We start from the raw sequence: 18,715 nt of genomic DNA, 5'->3' as shown, positions 1-18,715 counted from the left end.
CCCAAATTTCTGTTGTTAAGTGAGACAGTTGCTAAGTGAGTTTTACCCCATTTTACAACCTTTGTCAGTTGTTAATTGAATCACTGCAGTTGTTAGTAACATGGTTATTAAGTGAATCTGGCTTCCCCATTGATTTTGTTTGTCAGAAGGTTGCAAAAGGGGATCATATGACCCCAGGACACAGCAATTGTCATACATGAGTTGGTTGCCAGGCATCTGAATCTTGATCAGGTGACCATGGGGATGTTGCAATGGTCATCAGTGTGAAAAATGGCTGTCACTTTTTTCAGTGCTATTGTAACTTTGAAAGGCCACTGTTGCAAATTTGACAACTACCTGTACTACTGACTTAAGTGTTGTACGTTATGATTCTTGATTCTTAATGAATGTATCTTTTCTTTATGTATACTGAGAGTATTTACACCAAGACAAATTCCTTGTGTGTCCAATCACACTTGGCCAATAAAGTATTCTGTTCTATTCTATTCCATTAACTCACTCTTGTAATACTGATTAACAACTCAGTGTACTGGTGGGAGAGAAAAAAAAAAGCATAGTGACCCAATTTTTTATTTCTCCTTTATCTGAAAGGCCAGGAAGTGTGATGGCTCACCTGATTTCCACCCGGGTTGGAGGAAAAATGGGATGTAGTTAAGCAGGGAAGTAAACCAGAAAAAAAAAAAACCTTTAAAACTTAAAAGACCCAGACAACATCTATTTTCACTTCTTGGTGGACTACTTACTGAAGGGGCTATTGGCGGTCACTAACATCGTTTGCCATTGGAAGGGCTCCAGGGAGCGAAAAGATGAGCAGCTGCGCCCTGAAGACACAGGGAATAAACTAGTGGAGGTTTGTTTCAACGCTTTAGGTAACTTCGCTTCTTTCGTCTCCACCCCCTCTCCTTTGGTAGCCAAAAGGGCGAGCAAATAAAGAAAAGTTAAGCGCAGCTCCGGCATTTTCATGCGAGATCTTCACTGACCAAGATCCAAAGAGACCGAGAGCTAAGGAAAATGAGACCGGGAAAGGAGGGGAGAAGGAGGAGACTCGGCTGAGGCCGGATAGAGTAGGGCCAGGAGAAAAAAGGGTTGCTTTCCACAGATGCGTCGCTTCTTCTTAGCCCCGCCACTGCTCCGGGAGCCTGGGAGGGGCGGCCAGCCTTGTTACAAGAGAAGCGAAATTATTGTAAAAGTCAAGTCTTTTTTCTCTGGAAAAAAAGTTGCGGGCGGGGGTTGGCCCTCTCCCATTGCCACTTTGGCGGGAAAAGAACTTCGCAGGCGTCTGAGATTTCGGCCAGCCTAAAGCGATATCCGCCAGAGGGGCCTTCGGATGAGAGGTGGGACTATAAGGGGCTCCTTCGCCCTCTTCTCGCCCCTTCTCCGGTGACGTTGCGGTCTCCTCCCTCTGGCGGAGTTCAGGCGCCTTCGAACGCTGCCCTGTGATCGGCGCGGCCCGAGCTTCTTCCATCCATCCGTCCGGGCTGCGCGTCCGGCCAAACTAGCCGGTCGAGCATCCGTCGCGGACCGGCCGCGACTTCGCCCGGCCGAGAAGTTTGCCCGCGCGAGGGGTAGCGTCGTCGTCGTCGTCTTTTACTCCGGTGGCTCCGCATTCCTGTTGCCGTGGATTGAGGAAAAGCTGCGCCAACAGCAGGCTGAGAAAGAGAGAGGTGAGAGGACGCGGCCGTGCCTTCCCCCGTCCAGTTACCAGAAGTCTTTTTCTCGGCCCACACTTCGAGGTCAGCAATGGGGAGGGGGGCAGGAGAGGTTGGCGGGAGAGAAAACTCTTGAGTTCTCAAAAAAAAAAAAAAAAAACACCCCAAAAGATGATAGGGACGGGGGAAAGAGGGTCTTGCAATTGCCTCGGACATTCCATCCATTACCAACTAGTGAGTAAGATTGAATCTCTTCGAAGTTAGAAATGGGTTATTATATCAGACCTCCAGAAACTGGAGTTGCAATCCTGTGCAGTCCAATTAGTAAAGTGTTCCAGAGACAGCCATCCTCGGGCTGATTCCTATCATGTGAGTTGGACTACAGTTCCCCTAATGCCCAAACTGGTATGGCCAAAAGCCAGTCTTGGTAAACATGCTTGAGACCTTCCAAGAAGCTTCCCTATATGACTGGTATGCATCTTTTTTTTCCCAAGGTAATAGAATTTAATCAACTCTTTGAGCCTTCTGGGTTTAGAAAGAATGTGTGGGGTTAGGCCAGCTGTGTGTGTATGTATACCCTCCACACACATACCCACACACAGCTGTCCCAACTCCACACATTACACACACACACACACACACACACACACACACACACACACACTGTACTTCGCTGGGGATCTGAATGAATAATCAAGTAAGCCATCAGAGGCATATAGGTACCTCTCATATATATAATACCTATACATATATATGAGATGCCTTTGATAGCTTTCTTGATTCTTCACTCAGATGCCCAGCAAAGTACAAAGCCAAAAGCAAGGCTAGTAATTTAGGGCAAAGTTTGGAAAAGTTGAAGTGGAAAGGTTAATGTTTTTAGAAGTGAAATTGTCCCAACTACTGTGTAAGTTTTGCAGACTTTCTGCCCTGCTGCAGACATTTAGGAACATTATTCTTTGAACACTGACTCAAGAAATAAATGTCACTGAGCAGCTATGACTCAGCCCTAGTAAATATATTTTAGATGGAAGCTAAACATATGTATAACCTTGCTTTATTTTTATTATGTGTAAAGGTTATTAAAATGGGATTGACCATAAAAATAGGCTGAAATTGTATAGAACCAGGACAGTGAAAAAAACTCCACTTAACTCACTTTTGATTAAGTACAGGTAAATGTGCCCTCTAAATTGTTTTATAAATTGTTCTGAATGTACTATAGTTTTAGACTGAATTCACACAGTCAGTTCCTACACATGGGTCCTTGCAAATGGCTATTGATAGGACAGTAATATTGAGTTACAGTATACCTGAACAGAGAACAGATTTGTTTAATCTGATATCAATATGATTATTGTAGTAAGCTGGTATGGAAATAGCCAACATATACAATGTATGTAGGACTTGTCCCCTTGTCCTGAATGGTATGCTATCCTGTTTTTGGAATTATCACATGCAAAATTAGAAATACTATAGCTTAAATAAAAAATGTAGCAATCCATTGCTATCATCCTTTATGAAACCTGATTTACCCACCAAAAGCAGATACATCTCCCTGGGTTAAACTGAAAAGAAAGTTAAGACTACAAACTATATAAATTTATTGGGGAATAAAGTACATTAAAATAAGGAGTTTCGCTGTTTCATTTTTTTAAAGAGGGGTGAGTGGGCAATATGTTGATGTCTAAACTCTGCTATTAATATTTTGTTCAATATGGTACCTAATTACCACAGTGATGTGTAAAGCTTCATAGAATATAAAGTTTGGAAATCATTTGGTCCAACCCCCTGTCCAATACTGGAATCTCATACTACAGCATCCTAAGAGGTGGCCTTCTAGCCTGTATTTAAACTCTAGTGAATAGATTCTATCACTGTGATGGTGAACCTTTTTGTCATTGCGTGCTGACTGCACGCATGAGCGTGCCTGCACCCATAATGCAATCTGCGCACGACCCCCTCCTGCTTGCCCCACCCCCTGTATATGGGCATGTGACCCCCTCTGTTCTCCCCCGCATACACATGTGACCTCTGCGCCCTCCTGCCCTCCCGCGCATACACACGCGACTCCCAATGCCCCATTTTGGGCCTAGTAGGCCTCCCTGCAGCCTCCTGGGAGCAAAGATGGGAAGCTTGTGGGGGGTGCTCCCTTCACCGCCACGCATGTGTGGCAGAAACCCAAAAATCAACTGGCTGGCGGGAGGCGCACGCACATGCACGGTGGAGCTTAGTTGGGGCAACAGCTTGCGTGCCCACAGAGAGGGCTTTATGTGCTGCCTGTGGCATGCGTGCCATAGGTTCGCCATCACGGGTCTATCACATCCAAGGCAGTCTCTTCCACTCTTGAATAGCTTTTACTGTTAGGGATCTTTTCATAATGTCCAACCAAAGTCAGTTTCCTTGTAATTTAATTTGATCAATTGTTGTCTTCTGGATCAATTTTGCCCTGACTTTCATATAACCAGCTAGTTTATTGAAGACAGCTATCATTTCCTTCCAAAGGCTTTTCTTCTATACGCCTTAACCTACACTGCTATTCCTAGTGCCTCTAACTATCATCTTAGCTAGTAAAGGAGGGTAGGGTTTTGAGGGTTAATGTTTTGGAAGGAGCTTTTTTTTAAAAAAAATGTTTTAATGTACTTTATTAAATATTGTAGTAATATTTCCTGTCTTAAAGCAGAGCAAGAAGGAACTGAGATGCACAAAGGAGCTTCCTACTGTGGAACAAAGTAATCAAGCTAGAGAGACAGAGATAGTCAGCCTCAAAATTTGCATCCAAAGTCTTTCCTCCCACTTTTTTCAAGTTAACAAACTCAAGTTTGTAATTTGACATAAGGAAAGCATTACATTTCTTTATTATCTCATAGTTTGTTTTAATCTATCTTTGTCAATGTCTCTTTCAATGTGAGAATGGGCCTATTTTATGTTTTAAAACTTAGAAACATGAGGTAGTTACTCTTTCAATGAATTTTGTCACAATAATTCAGGTTTGCAAAGCTTGTGGTAAGATGAAGAGAGAGAAAAATAGGAGAGAGACAAAGGAAAAAAAACTATAGTAGCAGGAGTTATAAGATTTGTCCAATGGGATTTGTAGAATTGTATTATATGAGAATTGTAGAATTGTATATTGAGAAGCATGTGTCATTGTACTCAATGAGACATACCCTCTAGCACTGTCCCATTTGGTTCTCTAGATGGTGTGTGGCTAAATGTCTATGGAGATTCTCAGTCATCCAAGTCATGGTTGTCCCAAAGGTGCTTTTTTTAAGAGGCAACTGGACTTTCTGGGTTTTCTTTGAAGACATTTTGCTTCTCATCCAAAAAGCTTCTTCAGCTTCTTGGATGAGAAGTTAAACTTCTTAAAAGAAAACACAGAAAGTCTAGTTGCCTCTTGAAAAAACACCTTTGGGACTATATGGTGTGGTTCTGCAGTTTCCAGAATTTTCTGTTATGCTTGGGCTTAGAATTTGGGGAAATAGGAGTCCCAGCTCTGAAGGGCACCGGTTTGGGGAAGACTAGAAGGTAAGATAGTATCCTGAAGTGCTCTTAAGTTGTACTGACTGCTGTTAGTATCTTCCAAAAACTGTGTGCTTGGGACAAAGGTAGTTATAAAATAAAGTACTGAAGCAGAAACATAAGAGTAGATAGTTCACTTTTATGTTCCATTCTTTATAAAAGAGAAGTTTATAACATAATGTTCTCCTTTTAGTGGCAACTCTATATAAAAGCAGAGGAAGTAAGATTCCTAGTTTAAGTAAAGAGTTCCCTAACAGCAAACTATTTTCCACAGTGATTTATATGCAAAAATATGGTCATTGGGTAGTACTGTGTTATGTTTGGAAAACACTTGTATGGCAAAACCTCTTTAGACGTCATTAACATGTATCCAACCAACCAATTTAGATCCTAATATCTGGAACTGCTTGCTCCAGGATGATACTGTATACTATAGAATTGTAGGACACAAAGAAGGAATCCAGTAAGAAATCTTCTAACAAATCCAGTAAGAAATCTTCTATTCCTTATTTGAAACTTATTCCTAACAATCTTGAGCCCTTGAGCTTGTATTTGATGGGTCTTTGCAGTTTGATTACTAAACACCTTTGCTTCACAGGAAGGTAAGTAGAATTCTTTTAAGACCCAAGTACCACTAGAAACCGGGATGGGATACAACCGGTTCTGTGGCCATGGCCTAATTTGTGGGTGTGACTCGGTAGTCATGTGACTGGGTGAGTGTGGCTTGCTGACTGAGGGGGGTGACTTGATGGTTGTATGACTGGCTGGGCGTGGCTTATATGTAAATATTGTAAATATTTATGTAAATATTGATATATATATATATATATATATATATATATATATATATATATTTATATATATATATATATATATATATATATATATATATATATGGATCTTTGGTTGTTCGGGTTTTCTCCGCGTAAGATTCAAGTATCTAGGCAACGTTTCGATGAAGTCTCATTCATCATCTTCAGGCTTCTGTCTCCGGCTCTGTGCTTTCAGAGTAATGTGAGATTGCAGCTGCTTCCTCCTTTTAACTGCCAGTGGGGGTGGGACTTGATTGGGTGGGGGCTTGGCTGTGTTCTGATTGGGTGGGGTGTGTTCTCATTGGTAGGGGTTTGGCTGTGTTCTGATTGGTTGGGGGTTAGCCGTGTTCTGATTGGTTGGAGGCGTGTTCTGTTCAGGTGGGGGCTTGGCTGTGCTCAGGTTAGTCTTAGTTGCTGGGGATTTGAGCTGGTGAGTTGTGATCTTGCTGTTTGGCTTCTAGTTCGTGGTCCTGTCTGCATCTTCATAGTGGGTGTCGGTTTGCTTCATGTATGGCTCGGAGGGTTTGAAGTGGGTAGTGATGCAGCTGTAGTGCAGCTTCTGGTCCATGGTCGTGTCTCATCTTCTGAGTGGGTGAGAGTCTGTTTTCTACATGGAAGTGTGGTGGTGGCATCTTGTGTGGCTCTCATGGGTGTGGGTCTGGTGTCCTTCTTCATGTTAGGTACTCGTCTGTTCATGAGGGCGGGTTTCAAATGGCTGGAAGGCGGGAGGTGTCATCTCGTTTGTTCATGCTGTGTGGGCGTTTTTCTATCTCTATGGCTTCTCTGATTATTCTGCTGTTGAAGTGTTCGGTTTTGGCGATAGTTCTGGTATTTTTAAAATCAATTTCATGTCCTGTGGCTTTGAGGTGTTGGACCAGGGAAGAGGTCGTTTCTTCTTTTTGATTGAGTTCTTATGTTCTTCATGCGTGCATTTATTCTTCTGTTAGTTTGTCCAATGTATGTGGTAGGCAGGCAGTGCAGGGATTCTATACTCCTTGGTTTTCTAATTGTTTTGTCTTTGGGGTTTCTTAGGATGGTGGATATTTTCTGTTTGTGCAGAGTTTCAAGAAACCCCACAGGACATGATAAATCCTGCACTCCTCTTGACAACTAGAAAAATGAACATAAGAACTCAATAAAAAGGACCAAAACCGAACACTTCAACAGCATGAATGTTCAGAGAAGCCCAGAGATAGAAAACGCTCCACACAGCATGAACAAACCACAGATGAACACGAGACACCTCCCGCCTTCCAGCCATTTGGAAACCCGCCCTCATGAACAGACGAGTACCTAACATGAAGAAGGACACCAGACCCACACCCATGAGAGCCACACAAGATGCCACCACCACACTTCCATGTAGAAAACAGACTCCCACCCACTCAGAAGATGAGACACGACCATGGACCAGAAGCTGCATGGCAGCTGCATCACTACCCACTTCAAACCCTCCGAGCCATACATGAAGCAAACCGACACCCACTATGAAGATGCAGACAGGACCACGAACTAGAAGCCAAACAGCAAGATCACAACTCACCAGCTCAAATCCCCAGCAACTAAGACTAACCTGAGCACAGCCAAGCCCCCACCTGAACAGAACACGCTCCAACCAATCAGAACACGGCTAACCCCCAACCAATCAGAACACAGCCAAACCCCTACCAATGAGAACACACCCCACCCAATCAGAACACAGCCAAGCCCCCACCCAATCAAGTCCCACCCCCACTGGCAGTTAAAAGGAGGAAGCAGCTGCAATCTCACATTACTCTGAGAAGCACAGAGCCGGAGACAGAAGCCTGAAGATGATGAATGAGACTTCATCGAAACGTTGCCTAGATACTTCGAATCTTCCACGCGAGAAAACCCGAAAACAAGATCCACATATAAAAAGACCTCAGAAAACAAATATATATATATATATATATATATATATATATATATATATATATATATATATATATATATATATATATATATATATTTGTTTTCTTAAGCTTTGTGGTACTACATGTATGGTATTCAGCTTTGTTCGGGTATTTTCCCACGTCATAGTTGTGCTTTTAAAGTTGTAGCAACGTTTCAGCAGAATCTCATCTGCCATCATCAGGCTTCTGTATTGTGTTCGTCTGTGAGTCAGACTTTCACAGCCGTTTCAGTTTTAAATTTGGGGCTAGCCTACTGCTGTGCCAGAATGGGTTTTTTCTTCATCCTGATTGGTTGAAAGTCTTGGTCTGTGTTTATTGGTCTTGGAATTTGCTGTGTTCTGCTTGATTGGTGTTTCTAATATCTTCTGTCTGTTTTGTGGCTGCAATCTGCTGCCTGAGTCTGCACTGAAAAATAGAAGCTTCAGTCCTAGGGAAGGTGCTGCTCTGCTCTCAGGCCACTTCTCCCCCAACTCCCTGAATACCACCCCTGACTGGGCCTCAGGGAAGCCTCCTGGGTTAAGGCAAAGCAGTACAACAGTGATTTAGATTAGCTAGAAAGCAGAAATCCAACAGGAGTGGAGGGGAGAGGCCAGCCAGTGGCACTATTTGCCGGTTCTCCGAACTGCACAGAATCATAACAATTGGTTCTATAGAACTGGTCCGAACTGGTAGAATCCCACCCCTGACATGAAGGGGTGAGCTCCCATTCCTGCCCCAGCTCCTCTCTACCTAGCAGTTCAAAAGCATGCAAATGCAAGTAGATAAATAGGTATCATTTCAGTGGGAAGGTAACGGAGTTCCATGCACCTTGGCATATAGTCATGCCGGCCTTATAACCATGAAAATGTCTTCAGACAACACTGACTCCCTCAGCTAAGCACCACCCCCTAAAACCAGACATGACCAGGCGAGAAATCTACTCTTTATATAGAGTTATAAATCTAAGTATATTATCTAAAAGAAATATATAGTGGATTTATTGGGAATTATTCTGGGTATATTACATAGACATGGGTTATAAATTACATTTAGAAGACATATACATTTTCTCTGAAAGAGGAAGGGTATTATATATGCTTTTGTGACCAACATGTAAATAATGCTCCATCCATTGACCTCAAACTAATATATGTGTGATAGTTCCATATGTATAGGTAGAAGTGTTGCCTTTTCAGAAAAAGTAATTAAAATGCAATAAAAAGAAGAGTTTTCTTTTATTTTTTTTAAACTGAGCCACTGTATAGAATGGGAAAAGCATGAAAGTTAAATAAAACTATTACAGTCTCATTGTAATTTTTATATTTCATTTATATTACATAAATATGAATGAAATATAAATATCTCAAAGATAAAGAAAAATAAACATCTTAACTGAAATAAATCCCCCTTGCCTCAGTGGAAATGTCTCTTGGATACATACATAGAATTGCATTATAAGGGCAACAGAATTGACAGAAGTCAGCTCCAACTAAGAATCACTTTTGCTATATTATATTTAATTCAGGGGAAACATGTCTTAAACATCTGCTTTGCCAGTAAAGGAGTATTTACATTCCAGAACCTTATCTTCACATACTGTAGTATTCCCACATTATCAGCTAAATCAAATTTCTCAGACTCTTAATACTTTTTTTACTTTTCCCAAGCTTATCTACTATAAAGGGGAACCCAATAATATTGTTGCTACTTTCACATTTTTTCTGCCTTTTCTCCCCCTCAATGGCAATGATGCAATTAATCCTGCTTAGAGTTCAAGACGTACTATCTTTAGTTCAAGCCCCTATCTTTATCTTAAACTTTTGTTCTCCCTTGTAATTTACAGTATGATACAAAAGAATTCCATGGTATTTTAAGTTCTGCATATAAAACTTGGCACCCTTTTACCTACTCCACTTTTTCCTCTGCCCATCAGTTAGTTGGTATCTAAATCCTTTGTGGTCTTGTGTGCATTTTTCTCCTTTTTAGCATTACTACCCTCCCAAAAGACCTTGACTTTGTATCAGAATGGTCAATCAAATGGCAACTTCAAATCTCAACAAATAAATGCTCTGTCTTACATATTGGCAAAAAAAATCAGAAAATAAAATACAAGCTTGTTGATGATCCAAACTCTGTCAAGGACCATCATCTCTAATGATCTAAGTGCTAGAGCCCACTGTAACTACATAACCAAAAAGGCATTAAGAGTTGTTAATCTAATCCTATGTAGCTTCTTCTCTGGTAATATCACACTACTAACTAGAGCATACAAAACATTTGCTAGACTTATACTTGAATACAGCTCATTAGTCTGGAACCCATATCATGTATCTGATATAAACACAATTGAAAAAGTCCAGAAATATTTTACAAGAAGAGTTCTCCACTCCTCTACTCATTGCAGAATACCTTATGCCACCAGACTTGAAACTCTAGACCTAGAAAACCTAGAACTATGCCGCCTCCGGTCCGATCTAAATATAATATATAAAATCATACATTGTAATGTCCTACCTGCAAATGTCCTACCTTCAGCTTCAATCATAACAATACAAGAGCACACAATAGATACAAACTCAAGGTTAACTGCACCAAACTTGACTGCAGAAAATACGACTTCAGCAACAGAGTGGTCAATGTTTGGAATACTCTATCTGATTCTGTGGTTTCTTCCCCAAACCACAAAAACTTTAACCTTAGACTGTCTACTATTGACCTCACCCCCTTCCTAAGAGGCCTGTAGGGGGCGTGCATAAGTGCGCCAATCGTGCCTACTGTCCCTGTCCTATTGTTTCTTTTTATTTTTCTTATAAGTATCTATCTCATGTATTCAAAATTATGTTTATTCTTATACCTGTATCTTGTAAGTGATTGACAAATCAAATCAAATCAAATCAATCAATAAATAAATAGTGAAATCTGCAGTGGATAGTGAAAGTAACCAAGTGTTTGAATGCTGAAATCTTGCACAGAAAATGCAGTGGGTAGTGAAAGTAACCAAATGCTTGCTTGCTGAGATTTGCACAGGAAATCACTGATTTGTATAAACATGAAATCCACCCTGTTCTCCTTTCTGCATTGGTGAAAGAAACCTATGGTTGCATCATGATAGCAGTCATTTTTGTAGCAAAAGCTATTCTGCTATAGTATTAGGCAATTTTGACAGTCATTATCTGGATGTAACAGCAATACAACACTCAACTTTTCAGAAAGTCCTCACTTATGGTCACTAATGTTGCTAAAATGTGTGGAATGAAGAGATGGTAGTTTGCCAAATATTAGATGAGATGCAGCCACTTAAAAAGATAATCATGGAAAAAAAAGTTTGCTTGTCGGTTTGAATGCTACCTCAATAACCAAATGGAATTGAGTCTAAATTCCTTCAATTCTAAATTGAAGGAATCATTTTAATGAATAAAATTGTCAGCATAACTTTTTAAGGCAGTACTAATTTATGAACTTCATAAATTAAAAGCCATAGCCATATATTCTAACACTGGCAAATCTTTTCCTGATTTTCATGTAGAAACACGAAAAGTTGTATAAACATTTGCTCTTATCTAAGCAACAGTCCAAAATTTTTATTTAAATTTATTGGTAACTGGACTGTGGAGATGACACTTTAGAATTATTTCTACAAGTATGCATGTATGTTTTGTTTTGTATTCCTAAATGAATGTAAAATATTCATTTATGATGCGAGTTATATTATGCAGCATTTCTCATAATTTAAAAAAATATAAATTTTACACCCAAATGTTTGTAAAAGAATATAAAGTATAAGGAGTAATAAATATGTAGCAAGTGTCAGCATAGCTATTGGTGCTGCTATGTCAATGGGCAGGATGTAAAGATTAAAGTCCGTGAAACAACTGTAATCATACTCATAACTAGTGATAGTAGGGCCAGCCCCATAAATGTTGTAGGAAAGAAAAAGTAACACAGGTAGTCCTCAATTTACAACCATTCAAAGTTAGCAACTCTGTGATTTACTTAACAACTGCAGTTATTCACTTAGCAATTGTGGCAAATGGTCATAAAATCAGGTTCAACTCATTTAACCGCCTTGCTTAGTAATGGAAATTCTGATTCCACTTACTGTTATAAGTTGACTACCTGTATAGCAATATTGCAGACATTCCTGTCTCATGGATCATAATATTTCCCTTAGTCATCTCTAACAGTATGGTATATCAATAATGCTTTAACGGTATTACCAGTCAGTAAAATGCAGTCGCTAATATCACTCAAATTATCACATTAATTCTCTTTGCACAAGTTGCCTCCATAGTGCCTTGAGTATAAGGCTTTTATTTGAAAGCCAGAGTGGTCTGGAAAATGGATGACAATCCTGTTCTGGAGATTATTCTTCCATGAAAAAAAAAGTCCATAAATCTGCAGACTGAAAGACTGAAGCTAAACAGCAATATTAAACTATCTAGTAGCTCAGTGAAAATGGAAACTCAAGAGGAAACAGGAAATGACTGTTCTAAGCCATCTGGGGGAAAAAGATGTGTGGCTTCCAGAAGGCAAAGCACAATTTGGGGAATGTTGATGCTAGTCAAGTTAAACAAAACAAAATATCCGATGGCTAATATGATTCACCACATACAAATAGGAGTTGGGATTCTACAAATATTCCAGGAATTGGGCCCATTACATGTCCTCTTTACCTCCTACCTTGCTTGCTACCATCCTATCTGCTCTCTCATAGGTAACATAGGTACTGAATAGAGAATTAGTTTACTAGTGAGATCTATAATCTGTTCTTTTCCCAAGAATTCAAAATGGCATTGATTAATTATATACCATAAAGTCATTTTTGACTCCTAGAGAATACATAGAATTTCTCCTTGACAATCTATCCCTAAACTGTCTCCCAATTGGCACTGTTACTGATCCCTCCACCTTATTGCTAATCTTTCTTTCTTTCTTTCTTTCTTTCTTTCTTTCTTTCTTTCTTTCTTTCTTTCTTTCTTTCTTTCTTTTTTTCTTTCCTTCCTTCCTTCCTTCCTTCCTTTCTTTCCTTCTTACTTTCTTTCCTTCTTCCTCCTTCCTTCCTTCCTTCCTTTCTTTTTTCTACCATTCCCAATCATTAGAGCTTTTACCAAACACCTGAGTCTTCTTATACCATATCCAAAATAGGAAAATTTGAGCCTGGTCAATTGTGCTTCAAGTGAGAACTCTGGGTTGATTTGTTGGATGGGCCATCAGTATGTTTTCTTCAAGATGGTATAGAGAGCAGTTTTTCTCCTTGACATTTACTATGTAAGGTAGGTTAGAGTTGGGGGAGGGAGGGAAGAGAGAGAGAGAGAGAGAGAGAGACTAAAGGTAGACAGCTCAGCAAAATGACATAGATCTGGGTTTTTATTTCTGGCTACAAAACTCTAAAAAGAAGCAGCTGACAAGATATATTGCCAAATTGGAAAACTACAATTTCCTGCTCCTTTTCACTGAAAAAAACATATGAATTTTAGACTGGTTTATAGGTCTAAACAAGTTGAATAAATCTGTCCCCTCTCCACACACACCAGATTGCACCTATTTTTGTTATTTCATAATACTATTATCCTGCCCTATCTCTACTCATTGTTTAAAAATGTGTTCTTTTTCAGTAAGAATAGCTGCATAAAAAGATGGTATGGAGTCAATGCAGTTATTCTGCTTTTCTTAAGTATATTTTATGATAGAAAAAGAAAGAAGAAAACCGGTATAAGAATTTAAGAAAGCAACATATAGGAGATAAAGATGTCTAGATTTCACAGTAGAATTAAAAAGTGTTTAAAACAGTGTGGACTTCAATTTTTTTTACTACCAGTTCTGTGGGCAAGGCAGGGGAAGGATACTGTAAAATCTCCAGTCAGAGGTGGTACTTGCCAGTTCTCCGAACTACTCAAAATTTCCGCTACCAGAACTCGTCAGAATTGGCTGCATACCACTTCTGGTTTAAAGCCTTCATTCCCTCCATTAAACATTACCACTTGTGGGACCTAAGAAGGGTGCCTTTTCTATCACAGCCCCCCACGTTCTGGAACAACATCCCTTCCCAAGATAAGGATGACACACTCTTTTCTAAGCTAACAGAAAACTTTGAAAATCTGGCTTTGGTCCCAGGCGAGGGTTAATGTTCATGATTTGTTCAATGGCCTCTATGATGTTGATTTTGTTGTTTATTATATCATGTTTATTTAGATTGCCTATTAGATTTAATGTTTCTAGCTGTTTATATGTTTTTATGTAGTTATTATGCCACCCAGAATCCAGTGGAGTTGGGCGGACAATAAATTTAAATACAATAAATAAGTCATAGCTGAGCAACAGTGACCAGAACAGCAATGTTCAAAATGACCTGAATCGTTTTTAGGGAAGTTAACTGGGATAAAATGGGAGGCAGGAGACAAAATTCACTATGGAGAGGCAAATGAAATTGTGTTCCATCTTGCTTGACTAAGCTCTCCATTACCTCCTGATAGTTTCCCCACAACCATGCGTGGGTACTAACTGTTGCCACTATAACTCTATTGCAGGGGTGTCATACTGGATTTCTTCAAGGGCAGGATCAGCATTGTAGTTTTTCTTCCATGGGCCGGCTTGTGGGGTGGGGAAATGAGACACACACCTCCTGCAGCACCCTCCTGTGCCTCTTTTTCAGCCTAGACAGTCTCCTGTAGCACTTTGCCAGCCAAAATGGGGCACGTGTGTGTGTGTGTGTGTGTGTGTGTGTGTGCAGTCCCTGTGCCCCATTCTCGCTAGTAGAGCACCACGGGCTAGTCCTTTGCTATTTCCAGGCTGGCCCTATGGGCCAGATCTGGCCGCGGGCCTTGAGTTTGACACTCTGCCCTGCTCTATTGCATCTAAAGAGAAGAGACTACATTGCAGTTTTATTGGTGGTACTTAGTTGTTCAGTTCCAAACAGTTGGAGCCTTTTATACAAACAAAAAAAGATATCATTTTTCTGATTGTCTTACTGATATGTGAAGGCATATTATCTGAATATGAGGATATTGTGTGGCAATATTACCCAGAGTCCCTCTCTGAGGGAAATTCATGATTCAAAAAATATGAAATATAAATAAATCACCACCACCTCTTGCAAAACATTTTCTAATCTTATTTCTGGAATGTACATAGATAATGCAACATGGGACAGTCAGATAATCATAGGATAATTGGAAATCATCTAGTCCAACCCTCTGCTCAAGCAGGAGACCCTCTCCCTTTCCAGACAAATGGCTCTCCAATCTCTGTTAAAAATCTCCAATGATAGACTGATACTATCCTCTATTGATGTAACCTAGGACTCCATTGTGCTTTTTTTTTTTTTTTGGCAGCTGCGGCACATTACTGGCTTATACTTAAGTAGTTGCCCACTTAATTATAGCGATAGCATTAGCACTGAGATTTATATACCGTCCATTGTCTCCAGAGCACTGAGTGGTTTACAGTGTCAGCATATTGCCCCCCCCAACAATCTGGGTCCTCATTTTACCAACCTTGGAATGATGGAAGGCTAGTCAACCATGAGGCCTGTCAGGCTCAAACTCCAGGCTGTAGTAGGCAGAGTTTACCTGCAGTACAGCCTTCTAACCACTGAGCCATTATTATATATCTCTGACATGCTTTTTTTGCATTTACATACTTATTACTATGGGAAGTGGAGCTGAGGAAGAACAAGTATCATAGGGCATCTGCCTCTAAATGAGTATTATATTCTTTCAATTTGGGCTCCAGCAGTAAAATTGAAGCTGCCAGAAAATATTAATGCCTGAAGGACTGATGCAAAGTAACTCTGAGATATTAGGGGAAGTATTATGAGCCATTTGTAATTGGTGAAGACAAAAAGCGGGAGAGAATAATTATCTGCCTTCTTTCATTGATTTTTTTCTGATTGGAATACAATTAACCCATAAGCCAGTATAGCATCCTAGCTAATTTAAGTTTGTTCCTGTTATGTCCCCAGTTCTGTGCTATTTCAACAACATATTGATTAAGAAAATGACAGATTTTGATAATATAAAAGATCTTGCTTGATCCCTTTATGGCTGTCAAAACTCTATTTGAGCAAGATAATTGGTTCTGGTGATTTTTATTCAATATTGGACTCTGGTAAGTTCTTTTAAAAAGCAGTAGAGTGTAATCTTTCTCACCTTGTGAACTAATAACATTTAGAGAATTTACACCTACTATAATTATTATAAATAGAGCATCTGCGAATTATGTGGCTAAAAGTGTCTGTTCAGTTGTTGAAAACAGTAAGCAAGTATCAAAGATGAATACTGAGGGAATATTAATGTATTCTTGATTGTTGTTTTCATATACCGATGTCAAAAGTATTGGTACTCCTGTTTCTCAAAGAATCCCAATTTGTTGTGAGATAAGTTGAAACTGAGACAATCAAATGGCATCCAGAGTTCTTTATTCCACAATCCACAGAGTGCATATCTTGCTTTTAATGCATGACTTAATATATCCTTGTGTCAACTGCAACTGACTTTATGGCAAATTAACATTCTTTTGGGGAAAAAAGTGATGTGGTACTAATATCTTTTGGCCTTCTGTATGGTCTGCTTGGACTGCAAGGTGATCAAACCGGTCGGTCCTAGAGGAGATCAAGCCTGACTGCCCTTTAGAAGGCCAGATCCTGAAGATGAAACCCAAATACTTTGGCCATCTAATGAGAAGGAAGGACTCACTGGAGAAGAGTCTGATTGAGGGCAAAAGAAGAGGATGCCAGAGAATGAAGTGGCTGGATGGAGTCACTGAAGCAGTTGGCGTGAGCTTAAATGGACTCCGGGGGATGGTGGAGGACAGGAAGGCCTGGATGAACGTTGTCTATGGGGTTGCGATAGGTCGGACACGACTTCGTGACTAACAACAACAATGGTTTGCTGAATAATCGACCTTTTATGGGAGGAAGTGGTTTTTTTTTCAAGTTGACATCAGCACTACAAAAAGCTGCTGACACGGTTTTTAATAATCATATTTCACATGTGAACACTATGCCGGTTGACATAATCTAACTGGGCAGACTACTTGGCTCCTGTCTGTCTCTCAGAACTAAAGTAACTGGAGATCCAGATACTTTTCCTACCAAAGTGCTAAGTACAGAAAATGCTTCTGTTTTTCTTTACAGAGATTCTTTAATTCATTTTTTCAGTCTAATACATGTAAAAATTGCTTCTGAAAAAGTAGAAATATCAAGAAACTATGTATATGTTTGAGAATATATGCATGCAAAGGAGGAGGATTATCTTTGCCTCTTACCTGCTTTTGATTTCCTGATTTTCCTTAGGGGAAATATTATAAGCCATTCATAAATTTTTCTTTATAAAATATACCATTATGAAGAAAGTGTTTTTACCTGATTCTAAAAACAATGTTTATTTTTAGTGCTCTTTTCAAGACTGTGGCAAACGTTCCGGCAGGATCTTATGTTCTGCCCTGTGAATGTATTATTCAGCAGGCTAATTCTTAGACTTCTTTTTTTAGACTGTTTCTCATTTCGTTGTAGTTCACTGGTCATTAATGTAATTGGTTCATGCTGTAAAAGAAGAGACTCAATAATTGCTGGAGTGATTTAAGGTTAAAAAGACTCATAAACAGTTTTTCTATTCGTTAAATACTGTAGATGGAAACTGACAGATATAATGCAATTAGCATTATACAGCAAAAGGAACATGTAGCAGAGAAACTCTAAAATTAAGAGTTTAAAAGATAAGCTTTATTCAGGAAATAACATGGTGATACCGAAGCCTAAGTTACTACTATCTACAGTAATGATGATCCTAAGATAGGGGTGGAAGAGGGAAGAGGGAAGTTCCTAAACTGCACAGATCAGAATCAAAATGAAAACTGAATTGAGGGAGGAAAGAAATGATGAAAGACTCAGAATAACAGAAATGCTGCTTAACAGACATGCAAAAGTAAGTCTTTTAAATAAGGAAAGGAGATAAAAATACAGAGTCCCTCTGCCTACTTTCTCTACAACCACTGCTCCTATTGCCAGTGCATGTAAAATGAATTGCAAGAGTGGCTAGTCAACATTGACTGAGGTGAAAAGTTAATCGGTGTCAAAACCTCTTAGTACTTGTTTGGGAAATCAGGATGTACCAAGTCAGTAATTTTGAATAATAAATTTTAAAAAAGGTCCCAGAAGACAGAGTGACAAATTATTTCTGTATTGCTGACAACCAAACTACATAGGCACTCCCATATAGCCACCAGGAATCAAGTAAAAGTACAGATAATCACCAAGAATCAAGCGTTCTAATTTAATTATTTGATATTAGACTGTTGAATATTCCCCCAAATGGCCTGGAATAGGGAAGAACATGCATTTCATAAAACCAAATCAAAATCAAATATAATTAAAATTATATTGTTGTTAATGTGATTGTTTCCTATGTATTAAATATTCCTCTCCCATTGTCACATAAGCTTTAATACAGTCCAGTGCCCTTCTTGGGAGAGTTGTGGTAGAGCCACATGGAAGTCTTTGGTGGAATTTACATAAGAACTTCAGGTTGTACCACCCACCACTGCCTGAAAAGCTTTAGCAGTGAGACTTTAAGGCGCCAGCCAGGCTCAGGGGTTGGTATGTGTCACCTCAAGTGACAAAATGACAAATTAAGAAGGGAATTCCCTTTGACAAGTAATTTAAAAAAATGAAGAAAATAATTAGACCTGATCCATCTCTGTTCACCCAGATCATTAATTTTCATGGGGGCTATGTACAACAATAATACCACCATAGTTTCACCAGGATCAAAATTCTTAAATTCTCTTCAGCGCTGTTTTCAGGCATGACTATCATATGAACAGTCAT

The 18,715-nt window shown here is 39.5% G+C and overlaps 1 protein-coding gene across 2 annotated transcripts in view; it reads left to right on the top strand.

The window, feature by feature from the left end:
- Nucleotides 1-801: 801 nt before the first annotated feature.
- The window catches only part of DSE (dermatan sulfate epimerase), a 36,502-nt gene continuing 18,588 nt past the window's right edge, over nucleotides 802-18,715 (top strand). Inside the window, exon 1 of one of the 2 annotated variants that reach the window (XM_026726581.2) lies at nucleotides 802-1,664. The gene's annotated coding sequence lies outside the window, so the exon portion shown is untranslated. Of the gene's footprint in view, nucleotides 1,734-18,715 lie in introns of both variants that reach the window. The other variant, XM_087912734.1, reaches the window with a different exon arrangement.

This window comes from Pseudonaja textilis, chromosome 1, assembly GCF_049901715.1.
Source record: "Pseudonaja textilis isolate UNSWEBS1 chromosome 1, rPseTex1.2, whole genome shotgun sequence".
Lineage (NCBI taxonomy): Eukaryota > Metazoa > Chordata > Lepidosauria > Squamata > Elapidae > Pseudonaja > Pseudonaja textilis.
Note: the sequence above shows the minus strand (reverse complement) of the source record. Positions and strands in the feature narration are given on the sequence as shown.